This window comes from Centropristis striata, chromosome 2 (assembly GCF_030273125.1).
Source record: "Centropristis striata isolate RG_2023a ecotype Rhode Island chromosome 2, C.striata_1.0, whole genome shotgun sequence".
Classification (NCBI taxonomy): Eukaryota; Metazoa; Chordata; class Actinopteri; order Perciformes; family Serranidae; genus Centropristis; species Centropristis striata.
The window spans coordinates 38,640,981-38,650,355 of NC_081518.1; the positions used below are offsets into that span (position 1 = coordinate 38,640,981).

Below are 9,375 nucleotides of genomic sequence, written 5' to 3' on the forward strand. Positions count from 1 at the left end.
CCGTTTTTTTTAGACAGCACGCTAAGTTGTGTAAAAAAAAAAAAAAAAGTTTGCAGTTATGCGTTTGTGGGCCAACGGTGCATTTCTGCTAAGCTGTGGCAGCCTGTTTCTCTTGTCAGTTCGCTGTGATAATGCATTACATTAGGAAATGAAAAGAAAAAGAAAAAGCATTTCAGCATTTGCTGCTCTGATCTCATGCTCTTTTTAAGCTCAGGCAACCACTTGCTGAAGGTTCAGGATAAATAGTTGGCCCAGGAAAGCAAACTTAAACTGACTGTTGGAAGGAGACAGGAGACAACAGTCTCTGTCAATGTCAATCACATTATCAATCACTCAATTTCCTGCTTTTGAACTGAACCAAACAGGATACTTAAAAATGTTTGGACGAGGCGAGGAGTGCAGTCGACCATCTGCCTTCTGCACTCCTTGGGCCTGTTCCTTAAAGTTCCTTAATTTGCCAAATAAGCCAGCCATATTTCAGTTAGTGTGATCAATTTCAGTTGACTCAGTAGCAAAAACAAATTAATGACCAACAGAAAGAAACAAGAAAAAGGAATTCTTTGACAGACAGACACAGGTAAACTATTTTGTTATGTTCATACAGCTTGATGAGGCTGGTTATGCTGGCCTTCATCCAAAACCAAAACCTGTCAGGGATAAAAAAAAAAAAAAAAAGATAAAAACAGAATCTCTTTGGTGTGAACTCGAGTGTGAGTGCTCTTCCATGCAAAACCAGGTTTTTTAATGGTTTAGAAACTCAAGCACGCGAGCTGTACTACTATAAACATCAGGATTCAGCGGCATGTTTATGCAGGTTTGTGATCATAGTCTACTATCAATATGTGTCCTCAGGCCTAAGTAGTGAAGAAGTGAAGCCAAATCTAACACAGTGGTAATACGGGGAAACCAAACTGAGTTGATAAAAATGAGACAATCAGAATCATGGATTCTGTTAAAATGATGTACAGTAGTGGAGATGGATACTACATACTATATTCAGGGTCTACCACTGATATAGGCAGGAGTTGATGCTGTAATGCTGTGTCTGATACCGCTGTTGAACTAAGTGATTAACACCCTCTTGCTCACCTTTGAGCTCCCAAGGGATGATAATCTTGCCAAGTCCAACAGGTCAGACACTGACTCTGACATGCAGCCAGAACCGAGTGAGGCTGCTCATACAACGTGGAGCTTTGTGCAGGTGATGTGTGATCTTTATTCCTTATCTATTTGTGGTATTCAGGTGTCTCACCATGTGCAAGAGAGGCCCAGTAGTGGTCTATCGACTTCCATTCAGCAGGCTCTATCACTGTGTAAGTCACATGCTCTGTACCTATACCTCTCCAGTATTTAATAAACCTCTTTCTGTGTGTCTATTTTACATACATTTTGACAGTTAAACTAGCAAACGTTTTTAAATGCAAAGCAAAAAATAGTTTTTTTTCCCTCCCAATTATGACACTGATACCTGTACCGATGCCAGCCATCTATACTGCCCTACAAAGTCTAACTGCAGTAACTACATTTTTGGTCAAAATTAGGTTATAACCAAAATGAACTCCTTGATGTCTATTTTATCTTGTGAAAAAGTCTTAGATTTCAATTTTGCTTTATTTCAGATAAATAATTATATAAAAACCACAAAATCCAACTCAAAACCAAGCAGTAAGTGCACTTACCATGGTCTGCTAAAAAATAATAGAAATTATAAGTTTTTTTGAAAGGGAAATTATTATCTAGATAGTGATTAAGTAAAAAAGTGAGATAAAATTAACATTTCTTCATAATATTAAGTCTAAAATACAGTGGGGCAAAAAAGTATTTAGTCAGCCTTTGATTGTGCAAGTTCTCCTACTTAGAAAGATGAGAGAGGTCTGTAATTTTCATCATAGGTACACTTCAACTATGAGAGACAGAATGAGAAAAATAAATCCAGGAAATCAATTTCTAGGATTTTTAAATAATTTATTTGTAAATTATGGTGGAAAATAAGTATTTGGTCACCCAAAAACAAGCAAAATGTCTGGCTCTCACAGACCTGTAACTTCTCCTTTAAGAAGCTCTTCTGTCCTCCACTCGTTACCTGTATTAATGGCACATGTTTGAACTTGTTATCTGTATAAAAGACACCTGTCCACAGCCTCAAACAGTCAGACTCCAAACTCAACCATGGCCAAGACCAAAGAGCTGTTGAGGACACCAGGAAGTAAATTGGAGATTCACTCTTCCCAGCCTGCACCAGGCTGGGAAGAGTGAATCTACAATAGGCAAGCAGATTGGTGTGAATAAATCCTCTTTGGGAGCAATTGTTAGAAAATGGAAGACATCCTAGACCGTTGATAATCTCCCTCGATCTGGGGCCACATGCAAGATCTCATCCTGTGGGGTCAAAATGATCATGAGAGAGCTGGGACCAAAGTAACAAAGGCTACACTGCAAAAAAGCCAACTTGTATTTTTTGGCCTGAAACAGTGATTTAATTTGGTAAAACTTGGAAATAAAAATTACTGACATTTAGGTCAATAATGTAAGTTAGCACAACAAAGGAAGCCAGTTGTCTGCTCAAAAACAAGTTTGTGATTTGTTGTTACTTATATCTTTAAGTTGGGGTTCAAAACAAGGGACAATAGTTCTGATAACTCTTATTTCTTTGTTGTGAAATTCGGTCATTAGCGAAAGCTAGCGGCTAACTGATGCTAGCGGCTAACTGATGCCAGCGGCGCTGCTTGTTACAGCTACAAGAGTAGCCATTAGCGTATCAATGCTAACTCAAAATTGTAGTCACAACATTAGCTGACATTTCATAGCGACGTTACAGTCGTGCCAGAGAAATTCAGAGTTGAGCAAACTCAAAAACAAAACTTAAAATATTTAGTTTAATTGTCCAACTTAAAATTTTATTGAAGTTTGTTGCCTTGAAATTTTGAGTTCACCCAACTTTTCTTTTTCTGCAGTGTACCATCAGTAACACACTATGCCGAGAGGGAATCAAATCCTGCAGTGCCAGGCGTGTCCCCCTGCATAAGCCAGTACATGTCCAGGCCGGTCTAAAGTTTGCCAGAGAGCATATGGATGATCCAGAAGAGGACTGGGAGAATATCATGTGGTCAGATGAAACCAAATTAGAACTTTTTGGTAAAAACTCAACTCGTCGTGTTTGGAGGAAGAAGAATGCAGAGTTGCATCCCAAGAACACACTCAGTTTTACCTTTTGTGTAGTTACTGCAGTTAGACTTTGTAGGGCACTATAGCTGACCATGTGACTCCCTGAGAGGAAATGCCCACTGGGGAGAACTACATATGTTCAACGGCTCTTTTTCTGTGTGTTCACACTACCAGTAGGGACACTGAAGTGGCATATGTTGGCCAGCTTTTTACTTTGACAAGTCGAATCGTGTCTTTGTCCCCTGTCACATATATGATAAGTGAAGCCTGGATTTCATGGTTGGTTATCTGTTGTTTACATGGCTAACGCTGCCAGAGCTGCATTGGCTGTGTTCATTGGCCTGACTGAGCATATATGCAATGAGGGAAATAATCATGATTTTGACCACAAGGGGGGTTCTGAGAACTATAAAAAGGTAATCCCCCTAATGGTATTTTGCATGTTTGAGGGCTTTTCCATTTCAGTTTATTATTTATTCTGGTTGCACAGCCAAGAGTGTGTTCTTTTTGCTAATTTAAATGATACACATTTAGATAAGTGCAATTATGTGCAATTGCTGTATGCAAGATCCACTGTGGTTACTTTGATTAAATCTTGCTCAACATCCATCAAGCTTGAATCATAACTGCCATTGTGTTTATGCTGCTGTATTTTGGCATGTGGCTCTGCATAATTATACTAAACAATATGATTTAATCTGAGGAGAAGCTGCTCTGTACGCTCTTCTCTGTTACCAAACGGTCACCATGCCATGGTGGTGGGAACACTGCTTTCTAGGCGGATGAGAAGACCCCATGGAAATGTCAGTGATTATTACCAGCCGCTAACATTTCCACTGATAATGTATGATAATGGATTCTTCCGAAGCCCACCTTGTTTCCATGTGGCCCACGGGTGTCCCAATAAAAACTACCAAAAGCATGCTGCCACATCCTCTGCACATTTCTTCCCTGTCCCTTGATTCAACAAAGTAAATTTCCATTGGTACTTTGGTCTGTAATGCTTATTATAGCGCAGAGTAAGTATTGCTTTCATACCTTTTTGGCAAGAATTTTACCTAACTTTCCTGCACCTTCAGTCTGTTTTAATGGTTTATTTTTTCATCAAAGTGACCAGAACTTTCCCTCAAATCGCTGAAAAAACAGTCCTGATTTTTCAGACAGTCATTGTATTCTAAGGTAGCAATCACACCGAAGAACTTGACATGGAAATTTGTAGACTTACAACTGACTGATACCCCTTCTGTCTTCTGCATTCAAGAAACCTGGGTAAAGAGGGTTTCAAAATCTGAGCAGAATGATCGGCAGACATGAATAATTCCCTTGCGTGAGGAAGCTCTGGTTATGCAGGTACACGTGTAGCACTGAGGCTATTGTGTGCCAAGCTTTATCTCCTTAATCAGTTCTCTTTGCCACCAGTTAATCATTTGTGCATGCCAGGGCTCAGACATATTGGATTCATTACACGCAGTGGGAGAACAGGGGCAGGATGACGACACCCTGGCTGATAGTGCTGACTAAGCCACCGGACAGCGGTGTAAATTACACAGCCACCGGCCCTCCTTTTGTACCAGCGCGAATAGATTTAATCATGTGCATTGTGAAGCACTCCAACATCTGATCCCTCTGTGTCTCAACATGCTTTTTTTATGCAACACAGTGAGTGACAACGAGGAAGATAAAAAGAAAGGGCTGACACATTTGGCTTGTGCATTTATAGATGTGTGTGTGTGTTTGCAAGTGTGCATATGCATGTGAAAATGTGTTATCGTGAGTGACAGGGCCTATTCTAATGTATGTTTTCTGCAGTTTTACATCTTATTTGAGTTATTTGCACTGATGATGTATGTGGTTATTTGCCACAGTGATGAAACCCAAAGTTAAAGTGAGCAAACAACACACTTCTATGTGCTGATTTATGCATGTTTATATCTATTATGCAATTAAGGCAGATAAAAAAAGTGAAGAAGTGGGTTAGCAGCGCTGGCGGCTGTGTGCCGTGCTGGCATGTGTGATAAGTAAAGGCAGTAATCCAACAGCTTGTTAGCTCACAGGCCCTCACACAGCAGGAGATTATAGATGGTGATCATGATACGGGAATGTTAAAGAGACACGGCAGCAACCGCTGAAGGAACCGCCACACCTGGCATATGTATGTGTCGCAATGCTTGTGTGCATGTTAGCTGCTGTAGGTATGTGTAGAAGGTGTCGACGCGAGTGTGTGTGTGTGTGAGAATACCATAGAGGAGTCTAGTTGTTTGTTGCCAATGGGTGTAACCTGGCTTAAATAAATTTTGATCCCTACAGGGCAGCACTGCTTGTCATCCACCCATCCCTGGGATGTGAGCACCTTGTAAACACAACAACAAAAATTTGGCTCTCCTCTGATTGTCTCCATTTCAACTCCCTCTCTTTCACACGTTTACGGAAACACAACACCATCCGCTCCTCTTCTCTGTCCAGAGTCTGCAGGCCTTCTGATTTCATACTTCATTCAAACTGAAAGTGACATGCAAATCACATTTGATACCATAACTTTGTGTTATGGAAGATAATACTATCTCATAAGGATATGCTGTTGCCACATGTGGTGACAGGACACAGTGTTCACACAGTCTGCCCTCCAGTACCACATCAAATGAAGTTACAAAAAGTTTTGCCAACATCCCATAACCCTGCCTGTTGGGTGACAAATGACGAATGATGAATGAAATTGATCACAAGCCAGTTCTCAGCTTCCAAATGTAATTTATGAGCAATCATAACTGTAGCAGATCCACACAAAAAACCTGCCTAATTCGTTACTGCTTGGCCTCAGGTGATTGTACTGCAGCTTTTTATTGTCAGACTAAGTGTCTTTGATGTTTATGTGTTCTGCACAGTGACACTCTAGAGATCATTCTGGATACTGTTATGTCACATCCTGACTATGTCATCTATACTTGTTCATAAAGTATTTGGGTTTGTTCAAAGATCATTAGTAGACTGATGTTTTAGTATCAGCTGTTGTGTATCTCTTCATGTGTCAAATAAACACTAGCCCTTTTGTTGCAAAGAAAGCAGCTGACGTCAACAGAAAAGGATACTGTAGCTGCTCAAGATAGTACAATAAGTAGATAAGACATAAGCACCAGTCTCTGTGAATATTCATACTGCCTCCAATTTACTTCAGTTGGAGTCAAGACTGCATTTCCTATTCCGTGCAAGCTGTTGGCCGCCTCTGAAGGTCAACTTTGTTCAAGTATGACCTGCAAAAGTGTCCAGTCAGCCATTAGAAGTGACTCTTTTAAGGGCATGTCACCCCCCAGTGTTCTCAATAATGCACAACATGCGATTAATTTATTATTCACATTTCAGCCATGGCATTACATCATGTTTCTTGCTAGGTTTAAAGCAGATTGTTTTTATGCAAGAGAAATGTTGCAAAACCAGTCAGAGAAAAAGCAGCCTGATCTCACAGAAATACATGAAATGACGACAACTATGAAACACCATATTGCTTTGTGGTGGCATGTGATGTGATAAAATGATGTGCTGACACACTAAGGAAATGATGTCAATGGAAAATGAAGTAGGATCTTTTGTCATGCTGGACACACAAATTCCCAGGTTTAACAGAAATATGTTTTAATCAAAGGGTAAGGTATTCTAGAAGTCGCTCTCTCAAGCAACTTTTTACAGCTCTTCTTCTGGGACTGCGAGGCGTTCCCAGGCCAGGTGAGATATAATCTCTCCAGCGTGTTCCTTGGGGGCCTCTTACTAGTTGGACATGTCTGGAAAACCTGCCCAGAAGGCATCCTAAAAAGATGTCCGACCCACCTCAATTGGCCCCTTTTGACAATGAAGGAGCAGTGGTTCTACTCCGAAAATCTAGTCCAAGAAGCTGGGGGTCAGCACACCCAGGGCACTTTGTCTGGTCCCCTCTACTGGGACCTTTTTTTTGCCTTTGGAGACCCTACCAGGAGCTATCGGCCCTGACAACACAGCTCTCAGGATCAACAGGGCACCACATAAGTGGCAATTCTTGAAGGAGTAATTTCATATTAGGAAATAAAAGCACGAGAGTTCTAATTACTTTATGATAGGCCTATATCTCAAAAAGACAAACAAGTTTTTCTTAAAATGTCAAGCTTTTCCTTCATAGGATAACTGTGGATTTGCTGTGTACAGTCTGTATCTGTAAATTACAGTAACATAAGGAATGTACAAAGGGCTTGGGAGATATTAAAACTAACATCTCGAAATTAACTCAAAATAAAATGTATGTAATCGCAACTGAAAAAAAAAAAATTGAAGCAGTATGTAAAAAGAGGGCAGTAAATGAAAGGAATAAAGATGTTCCTGCCTGGGTGTGGCACCAACAATGTCCTTGCTAAGTACACACCTCAGTTTCTTGTATGTGCACAAAGGCAAGTTAGTAAATGTGCAGATATGTCACTTTGCATTCCAGTTCCCACAGTGTGACTCATAAGTATGCTTTCGAGCAATCAGCATAAATGAACCAGACTTGCAAATAGAGCTTTCATGTTACTGTAGGGAGATTTGCATTTTGTGAGGACGGGTGGAGGTGGCTGCAACACTTAAAAAAAAAAAGAAGTTGTTTACAGAATGATGATCCTCACAGAGGCTAATGATAGCTAACTAGTTAGCGAACCCAGATTGTCGAGACAGATATGCACTACAACAACAGATATTACACAATATTAAATTACACACTAAGCAGAAGGATCCGCATGTAGACTGATGCTGGCTTTGCAGATGTGATTGTTTTTCAACAAATCAGAGCCATTAAGCGCCGAGCTCCACAGTGAGCACATAAACAATCTTGGAGACACTCCCATGCACAGATGAATGAAAACTTTTTGTGAATGACAGCAGCAGCTTGACAAACAGTTCTTTCCTGTCTGTCATTCAAGACTTTTCACATTGAGGACAAGATGTTTTCTTTGGCAGTTGCGACCTGCAAGTTGTACAGCAGAGGAAAACTCAGACAATATAGAACCTATGGAAGCTTTTTAAATTTAGTAGATCATAGCTCAGTTTGCCTAAGTCCTTTGCTCAAATATAATGATAATGGCTTTTTATCTGTAATCATCCTCTGTCTTCCCTATAAAAGTCTTCTGGCCCTCAGGAAGTGATGTATTGTACATTTCATTGTACAAGAGAAAGTAATACTTTATGTGATACAACCACATAGAGGAATGTGACAGAACCTGGACATTAAAAATAAATCTGCATTTTATCAAATGGCCAGCAGGGGTTGCAAAGAGAAGTCTGATCGTATAGTAGTCTATGAGAAAATGACCCTACTTCTCACTTGATTTATTACCTTAGTAAATATTTTCATTATGAATTTAAAGTCTGCTTCAATACAGCATGATGTTCATTTTGTACATTTTTGTCACATTTAGCGTAAAAGTAGACGATAAAGCAAAGTATGCTTTAGGGCATACCTTGTGAGTGTAACTGGCGATTTACTTTTATCAGTAGGTACATTTTCATTTAAGCTGTCTTGTTGCTAACTAAAATGAGCAACCTTGCTAACAAAGCTAGCTAGTTAGTGCTAGCGTTAGCTTAGCTTAACTTAGCATTTGCAATGGTAGCATTTCCTGGCATGCATAGTGTTCTCCGTCAGATTCACCCATGCTCCTCTCATGTTTTCATCTCAGAACCTTGATCCTTTCACAGTGTGTTTTCAGTTCATTGGAGTTCATTGTAATGTCATTTAAAATGTCTTGTTCAATGTTCAGCTGTACTAAAATATACTCTAAGGAGTCAGCTGTTCAGTTTATGCTCATTTGCTGAATTTGGTTTTAAGCATGTTTTTAGCCCAAGTTAGCATAATTACAGTTAATGTCAATTATGGATGCAGTATCCTAACCAGGCTATAGATAGCACTATTGTTTGCTGTTAACTTAGCATCCTCCTCCCTCTCCTCGAACCTCTTTAAATAGACAGGATCACTCCTGGCTCCAGAAAACCAAGAGGGCGGCAACAGAAATGCCAAACTCAAGGCTCAAAAACAGTCCACAAACCAATGGGTGATGTCACTGTGGCTGTCTATGGGTACAACCTGCTATGGCAGGAGGTAAACAAAGTCATAATTGGAGAGTGAGGCAATCGTCGAAGACAATAGTTTAGTGATAGGAACGTCGAAATGTGGCCAAACATTTTGTTAAATCATACAGATAGTTGGTCGGCAACCAAGAC

At 40.1% G+C, this 9,375-nt stretch overlaps 1 long non-coding RNA gene across 1 annotated transcript; it reads left to right on the top strand.

The window, feature by feature from the left end:
* Window positions 1-711: 711 nt before the first annotated feature.
* Window positions 712-3,993, top strand: LOC131990191 (uncharacterized). The gene is made up of 3 exons (XR_009396031.1): window positions 712-814; window positions 1,244-1,313; window positions 2,955-3,993. It is a non-coding gene; the product is annotated as an uncharacterized LOC131990191 (long non-coding RNA).
* The last annotated feature ends 5,382 nt before the right edge of the window (window positions 3,994-9,375 follow it).